Source organism: Camelus dromedarius, chromosome 14 (assembly GCF_036321535.1).
Source record: "Camelus dromedarius isolate mCamDro1 chromosome 14, mCamDro1.pat, whole genome shotgun sequence".
NCBI classification, from domain to species: domain Eukaryota; kingdom Metazoa; phylum Chordata; class Mammalia; order Artiodactyla; family Camelidae; genus Camelus; species Camelus dromedarius.
Window position 1 is genome coordinate 30555426 of NC_087449.1, and position 17662 is coordinate 30573087.

Here is a 17662-nt window from a genome sequence, read left to right on the forward strand (position 1 = left end):
GGTTAAAGGTGGAGGCACCATCCTTATGAGTTACAGCCTGTAGGTCTTGCTGGATTCTTACATCCTGCACATGCGAGAGTAGGGAGAATCTCTAAAATATATCAGCCAAGTCTTACACATTTCACCAGTGGGAGCCCATTCTAACACTGGTCTTGGTAATTATCCAACTACCAATTCTATCAATTAAAAACATTTATGACATCCACGTTGTTAGATAACAAAGCCGTGGAACTGATTTTAGCTGTGTTGTTATAGGTGCTTCTGGACTACAACCTTTCTGATGTAAAGCCAGCTGATAAACTTTGCAATACATAGTCTTGATTAGAATGCTTATGGAGACCTCTGGGTTGTAGTTTTTGACCTTAAGGCATGCACACATAATTTTACATTATTTATGATGTGTACATTACAGACAGTTTGAAAGCATGGGTGTGGGTTTGTTTGAACAGGGCTCTAGATTAAGAGAGAAACCAAGTTTCAGTCCTAATAAAGAATTTATTAAATCATTCCTTTACTCATTGATTAGTGAGCCATGTACTGTATTCTGAAGTGCAGGGATAAAAAAGTGGTCCCTGCCTCAAGGAGGGCAGAGTCTACAAAAAGGAACACGCAATGAAAACAATATGGCGGGAACCACGGCAGGTGAGCCCCAGGTGCTACAGTCACATTGATGATGGGTGGAGAATGAAATGGGTGATGTCGCTGAGGAAGTGACTTCCCTGGGAAATTGACATCTAAGGTTAGTTTTAAGGATGAGCAGAAGTTTGCCAGTCCATACAGGAAGACAGAGGTGGGTGGTGGTGATAATGTTTCAATAATGGTGGCAGTGTGCTTTGAAATCCACTTTGGTGATGATAACACCAATAAAATTACATTCTTTCCCTTCCCTCATCGCTCATACTCTGACCCATTTATGGGTTTGACAGAATGAAAAGAATTTGGATTGTTATATACCATGATCTGGAACTAATTGCTCCAGAGTCAGAAAACTAGAGAATCACAGAATTGCAACTGCTATGCCAAAGACTAGCAAGGTTCACAAGGTGTAAACCTTTTTTGTTTCTTATCATCACTGAATGATTTTCTCTTCCCCTTTCAGGAGTAAGTAAAGCATAGGTTTCCATAGCTTTTGTTATTTTATTTGTTTTCAGTTATTCAAGATATCTAGTAATTCCTCATTCCTACAGTTACTTACAATGTATTCCTCAGAACTTCTCTGTTCAAATCCTTATTCTGCTACATACTAAGTAACTGGACAAAGTGATTCAACTTTCTAACCCCCTATAGGGGGTCATGATATTGACTTTATTCATTAGAAGAGTTAAATAATTTATGAGTGCCTAGTCCCATGCTTATCACATAGTAAGAGCTCAGTACATGATATTCATAATAATGTTGTGTTATTAATAATATAAATAATTAAAAAATTTAAAGTATAATTTCACTGCATAGGTGAGCAGGGGAGACCCACTTATGGTAGAAGGATTGGCCTGGACCAGGACTCACTGAGCTGTTGATCTATCCTGGCCATTGTTTCCTTGTACATCTGGAACTGAGCTCACCAAGTCATCTTTCTATGGAGTGGCTCAAGATGGCAGCTCCAAGTGTAGCTGCGATTTGGCATAAATCTCTGTGCTGCCCTGTATTCAATCACACCCTCAGTCTCCCTGTTGCTGGAACCCTCCCCAGTGCTGATCCTTCCTCCCTGGCTTCCAGTGCTCAGGTCCTGGGTGTCTCTTGCAAGGAATTTTAATCCCTGCCTCCCTCACCGTCTTTCTAACCACTGCGTATCCATAGGTAGCTAATAAGGATCATGCTTTCCTCCACCAGTGGAAAGAGCACACACTTTGTAGTCTGAAAAACCTCAATCCAGACTTGGCTCTGAATAAACAGCATGGCCTTGGGCAAGTTGCTTCACTCCTCTGAGCTTCTGTTTCCTGAATTATAAGGTGGATATGAAATATGCATTTCAAGAATTGTTGTGGTTGAGGGAGATGATGCGTGTAGAGCATTTCATACAGTGTGGGTACAGAGTAGAGGCTCAAAAAGTGAGTTTGTTTTTTTGTTTTTGCTTTTCTTACATACTTTTCTGATAACTTCCCTCCTGACTAATGGGAAAAAAATGGGTATGGATTTGTTCTCTTGGCGTTGTAGGGAGAAAATGGTAATCTCTGTATGTATTTTGGTCTTCCATCAGCTCGTTTGCTAGTTTCACTGGGTCCTAGCACCTCCCTAGAGATCACAGATCTGAGGTCTGCACATCCCACGCCACCTCCTTAAGGCATGGAGTCTGGTGTATGAGACTGAGCACTCAGGCAAGCTTGACTTATTCAGTGAATTTTAAAGACAAGTAAACCAAGACATAGAAAACCAAAAATTGTGGGTAGAACCTAGAACTTGAACAAGATTGGCCTTTGAAAGGCACTTTGGTCTAGGGTGTAGAATGTTTCAAGGAGTGAGTTTTAAACGTCAACCCATGTAACCTGTCAGAACCAGCAGTGGTAGCGGTAACACTGAGGTTACTCCTTCCTTCCTCCCCCTTTCAAGGGAGGAGGTAGACAAGGGGGTGGGATTCAGTATTGACATAGAAGGGACAGAGCATGCCTACGGTCTTAGAGGAGAAGGGGAGGAGGTTTGGTCTTAATTCATTTCTGTCTTCCAACCAGCCCCACAGGCCTCAGAAAGAAGCAATAACAGAAGGAGACCCTGGAAACAGCTAGAAAGACAGCAGGCTGTAGGAACTGAATAGAGATAGGGATCAAGTCTAAGGGTGGGATGGCCAAGGACAGCCCAGAAGGAACCACGCATGGGACTTAGGCCCTGACCACGATCTCAAGGGGACATGGAGGCTCTCCTCTGTGTTTTCCCCATCACCGGTTGTAACATATTTGTACACATATTGTTTTGTGGTCACAGTAATTCTGAAGCACACATGCAATTATTTTTGCAGGTTGTTGACTGTTCACAGGACTTAGAAACGAAGGGTGGAAGGAGAGTGGAACTGATAAAATACCTTTACAGGTGACTGAATTGAGATGGTTCCACCAGAAGCCCATTCACCACTGGTAGTTAGGTTAGGTGCCAAATAATGGAAAACTAAGAACAGATACTGGGTACTATATTCCAGGTATGTTCTCAGGAGCTTTATAAACGTTGTTAAATAAGCCTCATAGTAACTACATGTTACTATGGTAGTTGGTTACTAGTAGTTACTGTAGTTACTATGGTTACTACAATAGGTATTATTATTCCACTTTGCAGAAATGGAGCTCCTAAGATAACTGACTTGCATGTAGTCATACTCCTAGCAAATGGTCCCAACTGTGGTCTGATTCCAAAACCATTGTCCTTTTTCTCTCATCGTACTGCATTTGGAGCCCAATCTTTAGGGACATGAGTCCCTTTGGCTATCAGATAGTGACAGTCAATCTGGTACGCTTCCTTGGAAGTTATTTCAGAGATGATGCCAGATGTTTCGAGTCAATGGAACCCCTGCCTTCTATCGTGTAGCTGCTCCCTCTCTGTTTCTTTCTTTCTTTCTCATCTTCTCTTCTTTCCCCCACTTTTTTGCCCATGTGAATTTCAAGGAAAATGAAATCCGTATGTTTTTGGTTCATTTGCACTTAAATCATCAAAATATGATTTTGAGAGAGAGTGGATTTGCAGAGAAGTGAATTTTAAAGTCCTCTCTCCCTGGAAAACAGGACGTCTCGCTCTGGCCAAAATCATAAAAACTTCAAACTTCAAGTGTGAGGGTTCAGCTTAATACAGAGAAATAATGTGATTTGAGGGAGCTGTAATTTTAGAATAACACTTTGCTGCAAGCCAAGTATGAGAGGATATAAGCACACATTAGCGCTATCAGATGAAGACTTGTAGGTGCCCAGTTAAGTAAATGTCTTCTTTTGCTATCATCATCACCATAAAAGACATTGACATTGTGGGCAAAATAACACTCATATTTTAGGATTGGAAGAGATGCCAGAAGTCACATCACTCAATACCCTCAGTTTATGGATGAGGAAACTAGGGCCTAGCAAGATCTGGGGGTGTACTCAAGGTCACAGATCCGGACTTAACCCCCTGGGTCCTGGACTCCAAGTTCATCGCTCTTTTTCTTGGCTTACTGTAAAAAGAAAAAATACATATGACATTCCATTACTTTTACTAAAAATCTTTCCAAAATATAGATCATCTTTGATTCCGAGCTGCACTAAAAAATCAAAAAATAAATAGGATTTCCTGTCTCTATGGCAAAAAAGAAGTCTCAGTTTGTATATCAGCATGAAAAACGATGGTAATTCACTTGAGAAGACGACTCGTGAACCTCACTCACAATGGTGTACATCATAGGTGGTAGTAAATGTTCCTTTACACATAAAAGGTAGGAAGCTAATTAAATAAAAATAGCCAATCTGTGCCAGTAACCTTACACAGTTCTCAGTAATGATAACAATTTTAATAGCTGATAATTCAGAGGTATTATGCATTATTTATGAGTAAAGATTTTGCGGTCAGTGTCAGAACTGACTCTGTAAGCTAACTATGTAATCCCTGGCAAAGATGAACTACGTTATCCTAGGCAAGTTAAGCCTCAGTGTAAACATCTCTAAAATGGGATTAATAGCAATACTCATCTCATGGGCTGCTGTGAAGATGAAAGGATGCATATAACCATGTTTCTCATATGTGCAAGACAGGACATACTGATTTTGATAGTGTTAAATGCTCACAAGATACCAAATGCCTTGCTAAGCAATTTACAACAATTAGTTATCTTCATCTTTACAAAAACACTATCAAGTAGACATTATTATTATCCTCATTTTATATTTGAAGAGACCATGGTTTAGAGCAATGAGTAAGGGGGAGAACAAGGGGTCCAACCAAAACCTGACTTGATAGCACATCTCTTTAACCATACTATACTTTTTCATTAATATATTAGGTAATTTCATTAGGATGTCACAATTCCCTTATGATGTAGGTACTAGTATCTCTATCTTACAGATGAAAAATCCTTCAGCTTAAAGAGTTTAATATGTTGACCAAGCTCACAAAGTTATTAAGCAGCAAAGTGAAAATTAGTATCTTGTTTTCAGATTCCAAGTTCTGTGCTCATTCCAGTGTGTCCTGCTGTCTCTTAGGGAAAGTTTGGTCAAAACATAGAGTCCTGGAAAGACTGATAAAAAATATTTCAGAGATTGGTCGGGGATTAGAAGCTGGATACCACACTGGCTAGCATGAACCCAAGTCTGCTGTTCTTAGGTCTTCTGTCCTCCTGCTGAGCTGTGCAGCTATCAACTGCCATCCAGTCTTTCCACCTGAACTATGAGGCTTTTAGAGTTCCAACATTTTAGCTACATTTGATCAGATTTGCTACATTTGATCTTTCCAAGCACATTGGAGTAGCTTCTGTATTCCAGCCATCTTGTCTAGACCAGGTCTGATGGGAAGTGCTAATGAATCAAAAACATACGGATTTCATTTTCCTTGAAATTCACTATGATTCTTTCACTTACAGGAATTGTGAGAACACTGTCTTTGCCATCACTTTCATTCTTGCTTCTTGGATTTATTATTACTAGGAGTTAGAAAAGGGAAGGAATGGGTCTTTATTTTGTTGAATAGTTTTATTGAATCAGTATCTATTGTTTCAGGCCAATGCTAAGGACGAGGGATGCAGAGATAAATAAATGCAAGTTCTTTTGTCTTCTTTCATCTCTGTCTTAATCAGAGCCCAATCAGAAAAACAGAAGACAGACAGGAAGTTTAATGTGGAGGATTTAACATGGTGAACTGGTGACAAACTTGTTAGAAGAGCTGAAAGGTCAAATGGAGAATGTGAGGCAACCTAGAGATTAGAAACTTAAGAGGAAGTTGGGGGTTGCAGGTGGGTGTAGCTCAAGTGTAGCTGGGCTCAATCCCCAGCACCTCCATTAAATACTAAATAAACAAAAATAAATAAAAGAGAAAGCTGCTCCCACCCCAGGGCTGTAAGGACCAAAGGAAATGACATTGAATGACACTGTTACCCAGGAATGAGGAGTACCCATTGGGAATGGGACTATATAGAGAGGGTGCTGTGACAATAAAGGAGAGGCAGACACTACTGGGGACACCTCTGGAACAGAAAAAAGGAGCAGGAATACCCCAGTATCTTCCCTCCTCCAACTCTCCAACCTTCCACCAGCGCCTCCCACTGCCAAACTGAACTGAAGCCATGGCATGGGTGCCTGGGAACCAGAGTTTCCCTGGACTTCAAGGCCCAGCAAGGTGGGGGAGTGGATAACACAACTCTTAAACTTCTCATTTCTCTTGTCTCCACCTCTGCCACCTTCCATCCCTCTACGTTCAAGTCACAGGACATTAAAACAAATGATAGGTAAAAAAGTTTGTCTCAGTTCTGACTGTAAATCATTCAACTGTCTTGAAAATAAAATCTGAATGCCTTACCCTATACACACAGCCCTATTTGATCTGAATTCTTCCTGCTGTTTCTATCTCATTTTTTGCCAATTCCCTAATACCAACTGGCTCCTATGAATCTACATACTCTTGTGTCTTTTCCTTTGGCCAGCTTATTGTCTATATAAATGTCTGGATTTTCCTCTTTACATGATGTTGTTTATTCAGTAGACATTTCCTCATGTTCTCTCATGTGTCAGAATCTGTGTGGAAAACAGAGGTAAGACATGATCCTTGCTCTCCGAGTGATTCTGGTGTCTTCCTCCCTCATGGAGGACTAGATCTGGATAAGACAGGACATTTACACAAAGCAGACGGAGGAGAGCACAGCTCAGGTCTTGGGGCTGTTTCAAAGGTTAAACTAGGGAAGTCAGGTCCAATGATCAGTTTCAAAAGGTAAACACAGATCAGAAATTAGAGATAAAACTGCCGATAAGAAGATAGTTCATCACTAGATGAGACCAAAGCAAGGGAGTTGAAAGCCCTTGTAATAAGTAGCCTGAAGATAGTTTAAGCTCATCTCCATTGACCCAGCTACATGATGAGCTGGTCTATTTCAGAGACCTAAGATTGGCCTCACCATTTATAGAATGGTGGAGATTGTCTGAGCATGTGTATTCCTTAAGCCCAGGGTTGGCCAACATTTTCTAAAAGGGCGAGATAGTAAATGTTGTAGGCTTTGCTGGAAACATGGTCTGTGATACAACTGCTCAACCCAGCCATTGCAAAAGTAGCCATAGATGGTCTCTAAACAAATGGTCATGAGTGGGTTTCATTAAAACTGTGTCTACAAAAACAGGTATTAGCCTGTGGGCCAATTTCTGCTAAGCCACCTGACCTGTCTCCATGTCTCATAACTGGCACTACGTAGGTGAGCCTCTGGCAGCCAACAACACCCTCAGACTCAATCTTGAGGCCTTGCCTCCATTCTTGCACCATGTTTCCCAACCTGTTTCCTGATCATCTTCACTTCTTACCTCACCATCAGTTTTTTTTTTTAAGTTAATTGTTTTGCTAAATTCCTTGGAGCTGGTATTCAACAGTACCTCTCCAGTGTTGACTTCTTTCTTCCTATGTTGGAAATTCCTCCACCATTAACTCTAGCTATATTTATTGAACTTGTATTAAGCATCTGGAATTAAATCAGGTACTTTATGTTTATTTAATCTATATTGAATAAATTGATGTTCTCATTAACTCTGTGAGATAACTGTTACTACTTCAATTCAGCAAATGTTGAATTTGGAGCTGAGAAATTATATACTTTATCCAAGGATACATCCAATGGATGGAATAGTTGGAATTTAGACCATGTATATTTAAATACAAAGTATAATTTTTTTCTCTCACTGTACTATCAAATTGAATCTTAAGTTTTTATGGGAGCACAAGTTGGCAGTGGGACTCACAAGGTTCCTTTGCAAAAATCAGCAGTGGTCTATAGAGAGAGAGATCTTGTTGTAAATGAGATAGCAGTGAGCTGGGAGCCATGTCCCGTGGGCACGGTCCTGGTCCAGTCTGAACTGGCTGTGTGGCATTGGCTTCTCCAGGACTCCACCTTGAGCCCCTGGGTCCTCTGCTATCCATCCTTCTTGCCTTCTGCTTGAATAATAAATTTGCTTCAATATTCATATTTCTACTACTGTGTTTTGAAAATTTACAAAACAATTCATTTAATAGTTATCCTTAGGATTTTAACAAATGTGCCTAAATTTTCTAACAAAATCTAAAGTTAATCAGTGACTATATCCTGTTCTCAAAAGGGGTACATCTGAACATGTTTTAGTATTTCTCTGCCCAATACCCTACCCAAACCACCATGATATTGTTGCCTAATTTTAAAATTCCAGCTTATTTTAAGCACTTGCATGAATAGTCATTCTTATTGTTCTTATTCATATTATATTCAGTACTTAGTTACTTATGTAGATTTACCAATTAGTCTGCAATTTTTCTTATACTTCTTATATCTACTCCTATCTAATAGTTTTGTTCTGTTTTGTTTTGTTTTTCCAGTAAAGTAGGTATGAAGTGGTGGTATCTTGGTGATTACTTTGTTTGTTTTTAATTTTACTTTAAAAAAATCTCCCTTTTTCTTATTGTTGCCATTGTTTTCCTTTAATTCTTTGAACATTTATGCATGTTAAATTTCTTTTCAGGTTACAATGTTACCTTTAGTCCTCATATAAGTGTCCCTATTTTGGAGGGACTTACGTGCATTGATTTATTATGCATTTGAATATATATATACATGTTATATACATAATGTTTGAATGTAATATATTTCATGTATATGTGTAATATATATGTAATGTTTTGGAATTTTGTTCTGTGAGTTCATCTTCTGTGTGAGTTATCGTACGCAGGGTTGTTCTCCCACATTTGCACGGGGCTGTGAACATCCCATCTGGGTTGTCACCTTAGTATCATTCCTGCCGTTTCTACATTCTTCACTGCACCTAAGAGTGAAATGTGAGAACTGCAATTCCCAGACTCCTTGGGATAGATTTTGACAATAAGAAACACATAAGATTTAGAAAATGGGGAAGCTGCTCTCTGGCCACAGCTACTGCGGGAATACGCAGGAACATTGACAGACAGCAAAGGTGGGGTTTTGCCAAGTGTCTTTCAGATAGCCTCATGAACAGGGGCTCAGCAAACTTCTTCTGTAGAAGACTAGGGATAAATATTTCAACCTTTGCAGGCTATATAAGGTCTCTGTTATATATTCCTTCTTCTTTTTTACTTTCTATATAAATATTAAAAAAATTTCTTAGGTAGCCAGCTGACAATAACAGGCTGTGATCCAGGTCTGGCCCACAGGCCATGGTTTTCTGACTCTTGCTCTGGTGAATCTTCCATTTCAAGCAACTGAGCTCACTGATGGCAGTCTGCCCGCCATTTCCTGTACTTCCAGATCCTAACAGCCAGGAATGACCTTCCTGATCTTGTTCTCCAAGTCTTTCCAAATGCTGTGTAAGGTTAATTCCCTAAAGTAGGTTCTGATTTTCTGACCAAATTCAACAAGGCACTTCAGTGTTTGTCCTTGACCAGATGCGATAGAGTTTATTCCATCTAAATTGTTTTCCATGTTAGTTTCTAGGATTTTGGTTTCCCACACTGATAAGACAAGTCAAATTTGTTCCCAGTAAGGCAGAATTTTAGAATTCCCATCTCATGCTATATTCCACCCTCAGAAAGGGTACATAGGCTTGCTATTGGCTATGGCCTAGTGCTACTTGTTGGAGATTTTCAGATCCTCTTTTGTGGACAAAAAAAAAAAAACCTATTGTAACTCCTAGGCCCATGCAGGGGTCCTGGCTGCAGACCCTAGAATGCTGACCCAACCCCTTCCCAACATGAGCAATTGAAACTTCAGTTCCTGAAACTTGTGTTGGACCTAATTCCCTCGGGAGCAATTTATCCTCACCTTCCACTCACCACTGGGGTTCCCTCTAAATTTCTGGCAGAGGGAGATTTCCCTTCCTTGCTTTGTAGTTGGTTTATGTATTTTTATAAATGTTTCATCCAGAATTTCTATGAGTTTGAACTGTGGAAGGGGTTATTTTCACATGTACTTAATCTACCCTCTTGACCTGGAAGTCCAGTGTTCCCATCTGTGAAGTAAGAGGGTTGTGTTTAATGATTCCCAGAGACCCTTCAAGCACTCTGCAGTTCTAAGTTGCTACATCTAGGCACATTGTGTTTATATATAAATATTGCTGCCAACACTCAGACACATGTGCTAGCCTGGTGGTTATTTATCATTCAAGGAAGACCGTTTGTAGGAGGTTAAGCCAGCACACATTTAATATTTGGCAATGGAAAGGAAAAAAAATGCGGCCAATATGTTGCATGCAGTGATTAAATTCATCACGTTAACCAATGCTAGTGAATCCAAAATCCACTCTGCATCAGCTATTGTTTACAACAGTACCATTCATTTGTGGAAAGCAAAGAAGTATTAAATAGCACAAGACAAACTTCACTTGATACCTGGATTATATGCTTCCCATGTGTAGCAGCCTGTAAGGATGTGGATTAGAGGCCACCTATAGCAGAAATCCTTAGATTCCACACATTACTCATCCTTTCAATTGGAAAGTTAATCTTTAATTTCACTCATTCATTCACCATATATTAACCAAACACTCACCATGTGCCGCACATTGGGCTTGGTGGTGGGGAGGGCGGAGCGCTCAGGCAAGTCAGAGGTCCAGGCCTCACAGGGCATGGGGTCTTCAGAGGAAGATAGGTGCGGGACATATGTTACAAGCTTGTCAAATGAGATTAAAGATTAAACAAAGGGACCCATGACAGTGACTCAAAGAGGGAGCTTGACTGATCTGGAAGGTCCTGGAAGGGTCACTTGCACAAGTGAAGTTCAGGCTGAGACCTGAAGTCTGAGTGTTAGCCAGGCAAAGATGTCCCCAGGCATGATGGAGAGTTGGGTGGCAACTTGGAGAGCAGGAGGAAAAGAGGGCTGAATGGGCAACAGAGGGAACATCTCTGTTAGTGAGCCATCAGTGAGTTTTAAGTAGTAAGTGATACAGTCAGATAAAGAGATCCCTCTAGCGTCAGCGTCGAGGGTGGGGATGGGGGTTAAATCAGAAGGCTTCCTTGGTGGTCCAGGTAGTGGCTGATGATGTCATGATGAAGGATAGTGGCAGTGAAGAGGGAAAGAAGTAGGTAGATTTTTAGGAAGTAGCATGTACAAAACTTGGAGCTTGATTAAATGTGGGGTTTGAAAGAAAGTGAAGACTTCCAGTTTCTGGCTTGAGTCACTGTGTAGATGGCGGTTCCATTTACTGGGAAAGGGATGCTGAGGGAGAGAGAGGGAAAGAAGAGGGGACGGGGAAGAGTTGAGGAGAAGGGAAGAGAAAGATCAGGGTTCAGCTATGGACACATCAGTTCTGGAGAAGACGCAAGTGCTAGAATTGGGACAACCTGGTTCTAGAAGTAGGTCTGCCACTTCCCTGCTATGTGCATATAGAAAAATTATTTAAAATTTCTGAGCCTTAATTCCCTCACATATAAAATGAAGATTATACCAGTTTTCAGTGTATTTATAAGGCTCGTGAACACAAAATGAACAATGACTGCCATAGACTAGATCAATAAGTAAGATTTCTCACCTATCCCCTGCCTAGTCAGTCTTATCTGTCAAGTCTTTCATTGAGGGAGTGGTGTTCAGTGACGAGCATCCAGCCTGGGGGTCAGAAGACTTAAAGCTGTGCTTATCAGTAAGTTGCTGTGTGACATTGGGTGAGTGACTGCCCCTCTCTGCGTCTCAGTGTCTTCTATTTCCTGAGGGACTCAGACTGGATGAATTCTAAAGCCTCTCCCCGTTTAACAAGTCAATGATACTGCAGCCAAAATGTTTACAGATCTCAGGATATCTCCCGATGTCATACTAACCCTGAAGAAGTATCTCATGGGCACAGGATTGTGGGGGAGGGGAGATGTATGGAGAAGTTTCCTATTTCAGTTTCATTCAAAGCAACATAAATCATCTTCTCAGCAAGCAGCCTTCCTTTACTGACAGCGGTGACACGCCAACTGCCTTGATGTGCTCACACTTCACTCTTCTTGTCAGATCTTAATGGTGAGAGAGAAGCGTATTGGTTTCTTACAACCAAGAGCTCTGTGGAATGAGAGTGCTTGGAAGAGAAAAATACATGAAAACGGAGAATGCCACAAAGCTGTATTTTCACGACAGCACAGAGAAGCAAGAATCTGTTTTTCATTATAAATGAGAATGTTTTCCTAGATGGTGTAGGCAGCCATAAGGGTAGTCTTCTGGGATGAGGGGATTGATGTCTCCAACGTACACTGTTCTGGTTAGACCACAACTAGGGATCCTGTTTGAGAGCTGTCATGTTCGAAACCTCAGGCCCTGGACTCAGACAGTCCTGGGTTCAAAATATGACACGACTATTTTCTAAAGCTGTGTGATCCTGGAAAAGTAATATAACTAGTTTAAGCCTCAGCTTTGTCACCTTAAAATAGGGATAATAATTGTGGCATCATCCCCAGAGGTTTCTTGTGAGAATTAAATAAGAGTGTAAGTAAAAGGGTTAGCATGCTGCCCGGTAAATCATGCAGCAGCTGCTGCTGGCTCACTTTAGACCCATAAAAGCTTCAAGACCACGTCCCTTGTGGAATCACTATGTTAACCGAAGGTGCTTGCTGAGAGAACGAATCTTCGGAACTTATGATCATAGGTTTCAAAAGACTAAAGGGCAATACTGAGGAGGAAATAGATTTGTAGGTGGGGTTCGTCCACCCGCTGCAGAGCTGGGTTATATGGCTTTTAATGTCCCTTTCCAGTCTGAGATTCTGGGACTCAATGGAGAGTCTAGAAATTTATTTGCTCTTCCATTTACTTGATGTTTGCAGAGTACATACTATCTTTGTCAGGTGCATAAGGAGACAGAAACAAACAAGATATGCTCTTGACCTTCAAGGAGCTCACAGTCTAATCTGCTATCAGAAAAATCACTGGGCAGAGTCAAGACACCTGGTTTCTATGATCAAATCCATACTCGAGCATTAATTTTTTTATGCAAGTCGTTTGTCTTCCTTATACCTTCATTTTTCCCCTCTATAAAGTGAGGTTCATGTTAGCCCTAAAAATTTAGTTATTTTGACAATCAAATGAAGTAATAGATGTGGGGTTCACATCCAAGTTTGGTGGAATAAGCAAGTGTTAGGTGATGAGTGAGACTTCTCTTGATTTTCATGGAATTACTGCTAAGACCTAAAGATGAGAACAAAGAGCTTTTCAGTATCCCACATTCACATGTGAGATAGAAAAGTGCCAACATTTGGGAGACAGTGCCCTCCCAAGAAGGCTTGCTGAGAACATGCTCATCTCCTTTCTAATTTCATAGTAAGGGAGGACTGGCACAGAGGAGGGGCATCCCAGCTTAGGGAAGGGCTCATCGTTTGCCTTCACTTCTCCAGGTGTTTCCCCTTCCTGGGGCACAGGGGAAAAGGACCCATGAAAAGTGCTGATAAAGACTGAGGGTGCTCAAATAGTGTGTCCTCCTCTAAGCTGGAGATGTCTCCTCTTGGAGTTGCTTAGACAACGAATCAGCAGAATGCCCATCACAGGCAGGGTATGAGACAGACAGGAGAGAGATGGTGGAGCTGAATGCCAAAGGGCAGTCCGCAAGGACTTGGGGATTTTTCTTCATCAGGGAGTGGCTGGACTTGAGTGATTTTGCTGGCATCCTTGTGACAGGATCCTTAGTAAGTGGGGTATACCAGAAGCAAGAGAATGTGGCTGGATGCCCTTGATGGAGTACTGAACGGGAGGAGAAGAGGTCAAATGCAAACCAATAATTTCCAGTAGAGATGATGATTGGTGTGCTCTCTGCATCAAAGGAAAGCCAATGGCCAGTCATCAGCAGAGAAACACCACAATCCATCTAAGAGAATCCAGCCACCTCCCCTAGCACCATCCCCTAAGAGGGGGCAGTGTGTCTTTCTTTCTTCTCCCACCTCACCCACCAATAGCATGTAGGAATCACAGGGGTAAAGCGGGTGAGTGATGTATATGAGACCTGATCATGAGCCCTGTGCTCAAGGACGAGAGCCTCTAGCCAGACCCACATGGGGTGAGGAGGAAGGATGACAGCAAGTATGAGATTGAAGTTTTAAAGTGAATGGCATTATCTTAGAAGATGGAATAAGATTTTCTTAGTAACCAAGAGTAACTGAAAGCTCTGGAGTCTCATTGAGGCGTGATGTAGGGAACTTGCATCCTGCTCTAAAAGGGGGATTTAATAGAATATAGTTGATAAATGTTAGAATAAGAATAAAACTGTTCCATGTTTGTTCTTCAACACATGGAGACATCTCGCTAAAGCTGGTGTACTGAGAAAAGCTTAACAAATGGAAAAGGTCATTACATGCTCCCTGTTGCAAAGCACATTGATCTCTGTGAAGTTCCCAGCAGGAAGCAGACGGTGTGTACCCCAACTGGGGGACTGAGGAAAGTTTAATAAAGGGATTATTTACAACAATGTGTCCAGAATTTATGGAAACCGAGAAAGAATGGAGCAGTGCTACATACGGACTACCAACAGCTGGGAGCTGTGATTACCAAGAGGCCCAAAGGGTCTGGGAGGGAACACAGAGCCCAGCTGCATGGAAAGGGCCCCCTGACAGAAGGTGTGGCCTTTGGTGAAGGACATTAGCTTCCAGGGCAACCCAACATGGAACTTGCTGATGTCGCCTATTCAGGTCAACCTTCCCAGGCAGCGCAGAGAAGGAAGGATTTTGATTCTATGGAGACTAGCCAGCATGTCCCCCAACTCTTTCCTTTAGCCATCCATGCTGACTTGATCGAGGCAAGTAGAAAACTGTCGTTCCTTGACACCGTTCTACCCTCATCTCAACTTTTGCTAGTTACCATCCATTTAACTGCGGGTGTCAGATCCGTTGCCTTTGGGAAGCCTGAAGACATTCTCTGGGAATCAGTGAAAGGGAGGCATGTCAACACATCAGCTCCCTTCACCCCTCATCTAGTGGGCTTTGGAATTAGCACTTCTGCTCTTCTAAATCTTACAGTGTTCTGATTTGGGGGGGACCTCAGGCATCTTTCTCCCAACTGTGCATATCCCTTGGGGGTGATCATGACCCACTTTGGCCAGTCCCCTGTAGAGCTTAGGAATGGGGGGAAGAGGCCCTTTCCTGTGTTCCACAAAGGGACAGGCCCTGTGTTTGCTCCTTCTCCATCTCCAAATGCTTTGTCTCTGTCAGAAATTCCTGGATTTTCCTGAGGTTGTGCAGTGCCCAATATAGTGATCTGGACAAAATAGGTACTGAGTAAACTTTTTTTTTTTTAAATAGCAGAACAGGAAGTAGCAAATCCAGGTCTGTTTGAGTCCAAAGCTGCTTTCCTTTTCCCCAAAAGGATGTTGCATTTTGAGGGAATTTTCTGGTGAGCCCTGTCAGAGGCCATCAGGGAAGCTCCCTGTATGATAGCAGAGTGTTCTAGACTGTGCCTCAGCAGGTCAGACCAGCCTGGATCAGAAAGGTTTGCGTAAGGTCATTTGTATCAGCAAGGTTTGTATGAGGAGACTACAACAGAGTGGGGTTCAGCACCTGGAAGAGATCCAAGGGGCTGTGAAGATGCTTATGAACTTTGATTGACATTTGCGGCATTCCTATGAGATGCCACAAGCCACAGTAGACACTTCACTGCTGCAGGCTTCCAGAATTCTCCCAGGAACTCTGCCATGTAACTGACCAGACCCCTACTTGACAGGTGAGGAAACTGAAGCTCAGAGAGCCAGACTCATTTATGTAATTCACCTCAGTGCTAGAATTCCAACTCAGGGTCATCTGAGCTGAAAGCCCATTCTCTGCACCAGGCGTCACTCTGCGGGGCGTTCCCGGGTCAGCCCAGCTCCCAGAGTCACGCTCCCTGAGCTTTCAGAGAAACCTTGATAGCCCTCATGCATTAGCTGCCCTAATGCTTGCTCATGGTGGTGGTTGAATCTGTAGAGAAATGTTCATCCACTTAAGGACCTGAATCTGTCTCAGAAGGGGCTCTTCTGGGTGCTGTGAGTTTCATCACTGGGGCAGATGATAATGCTGCAGGAGGAGACCCTCCCTTCCACTGCGGGCACTAAACCAGCCCTTTAAGCCGCGTGGCTGGAAGTGCAGCAGATGCCCTCAGTGCCTCACCCCCAACCCTGCTGGCTGCCTCTACATCTCCTGTATCATTTGGTGCACCTCATCAGACTCCCAGATGCTGCATCTTTCTATTTTCAGAAGCACAAGAGGACCACCCTGTTCAGCACATCAGGCTGGAAGTCCTAGGGTATGAAGCTTCAGTTCTCTGGGTGGTAGCTGACTTAACATACACCTTTTATTGACCATCTTCCCGCCTCTGTTTCTCTTCCCCATTTACCTACCACGGCTGTCTGCATGACCCAAATAAACAATTTGTATGCAAATCCTTGCCTCAGGTTCTGCCCGTGGCGGAGCCAAAACTAACAGAGTCGTGGTTTTGTGTTTGACTCTTGCTCTCTAAGGACATTTCTAAACTTCACTCAAAGTACAACAGTTGCTTTGGTTCTAGGGTCGCATTCGTGTGGTATGAAAAACAGCAACAACTAATAACAAACAGCGTAGCTGCCCTGTCGTCCCTGCCCAGGGAATTTCAAGCCCTTAACAAAACAGCGTGGGCTGGGTTCTTTCGCCCACGTGGTCTCTGGCACTCTGTCATTGCACAGTCTGGCTTGGGAGACATTTCCGCACTTCCATTCTGAATGCTCTTGCTAGCTCTCCTGCCGTTATCCCTCTAATGCCTTCATAAATATCCCCACTTGGGTTTGAAAAATCCACACTTCTGAGCTTTAAAGCCATTTTGTTATTGCTGACACTAGTCCATTGCTCGGACTCTAATGCCTCACTTTCTCTTGTTCTGCAGGGGATTTTCTTATGATGCTGGACGATGTCCTGGGAGATAAAACCTCAGAAGTATCTGGTTTCTATTAAAAGCAAGTCTATAGGATTAGACGTTTCTTAATGCGCCAATTATGAAATGCACAACACCAGATGTAGTCACTCATGTCTTCTTTCTTTTTCCTTCTTTCCTATTATTGCTCAGCTTGATGCTTCCATGGGGAAGGAAAAACTTCAGAATCTTAAAGGGGACTGTCAGTTGATGTTCCTGAAGTACACTCATGACACCATCCTGCACGTCTACGTCTCTCTGGTGGACACATCATATCCTAGAGTCCAGTTCTGCATAGCCTTGTTGACTGCAAAAAGCATTGAAGGAAGTTAAAAGGGACCCTGCCTGACAGGTAGAACAAGGTGTCTGTAGGCAGTGGTGACTGGTGAGACATTCATCCAAGCTAGGGGGATGTTTCAGAGGTCCCTAAAGTGGTGTGCTAGCAGTTCTATCCATAAAGTGGGTAAAATGGTAGCTGACATCACAGAATCTCAGATGCTAGGATGACTCCAGGGTTAGGGACTGGGCTTGAGTCCTAGCGGTAGTTCCTCATCTGTGTCTGCAAAAAAGTTGAATTGTGGCCCACGAATGTTCTAAAACTGTAGAAATCACAGAAAGAGAATAAAGACACCACCACCCACAATAACATCATAGCCCTCCTCATCTTTATTTTGAAAATGTGGCATCTTCTCACGCTCATAAACTCATGGGAAACACTGA

General features: G+C 42.4%; 1 long non-coding RNA gene across 1 annotated transcript in view; it reads left to right on the forward strand.

The window, feature by feature from the left end:
• LOC105092820 (uncharacterized) overlaps window positions 1-16972 on the forward strand; it is an 80254-nt gene extending 63282 nt beyond the window's left edge. The window contains exons 12-13 of the long non-coding RNA XR_010383821.1: window positions 16255-16303; window positions 16916-16972. This is a non-coding gene — a long non-coding RNA (uncharacterized LOC105092820). The remainder of the gene's footprint in view (window positions 1-16254; window positions 16304-16915) is intronic.
• The last annotated feature ends 690 nt before the right edge of the window (window positions 16973-17662 follow it).